This window comes from Hyposmocoma kahamanoa, unplaced genomic scaffold (genome assembly GCF_003589595.1).
Source record: "Hyposmocoma kahamanoa isolate Upper Pololo Valley unplaced genomic scaffold, ASM358959v1 93, whole genome shotgun sequence".
NCBI lineage: Eukaryota > Metazoa > Arthropoda > Insecta > Lepidoptera > Cosmopterigidae > Hyposmocoma > Hyposmocoma kahamanoa.
The window spans coordinates 15,378,416-15,378,823 of NW_020654810.1; positions in this window are offsets into that span (position 1 = coordinate 15,378,416).

Genomic DNA, 408 nt, shown 5'->3' on the forward strand with positions numbered 1-408 from the left:
CATAAATTTATTTTAGTACTTAAAATGCACTTACATTGTTCTTAGTTATTTGCAGTGGTTGATTTGTTTTTTTGAGCTGTCCTGTTGTCTTGTAGGAAGGTGATCTGAGCAATAATCATGGATAGAGAGGACCGGTCTATATAGGCCTTCATACGCGTCACGTTTACCCATATTTGTAATTTGTATATGAAGCAAAATAGGAAAATGCACAGTCAACATAAATGCAAAAACAAATACTCAGTATGATATGCAGCAATCATCGGTAAGTTAATTCTAATATCGATTCTAATTCTAAGTGGATAAGGTAGCATAAAAATAAAATGTGAAATATTGATTGGATATTTTGCATTTGTAAATGTTTTTCTTTGCTTAATAAATCGATTGTATAATTTCAACCTTCTTCTTTAT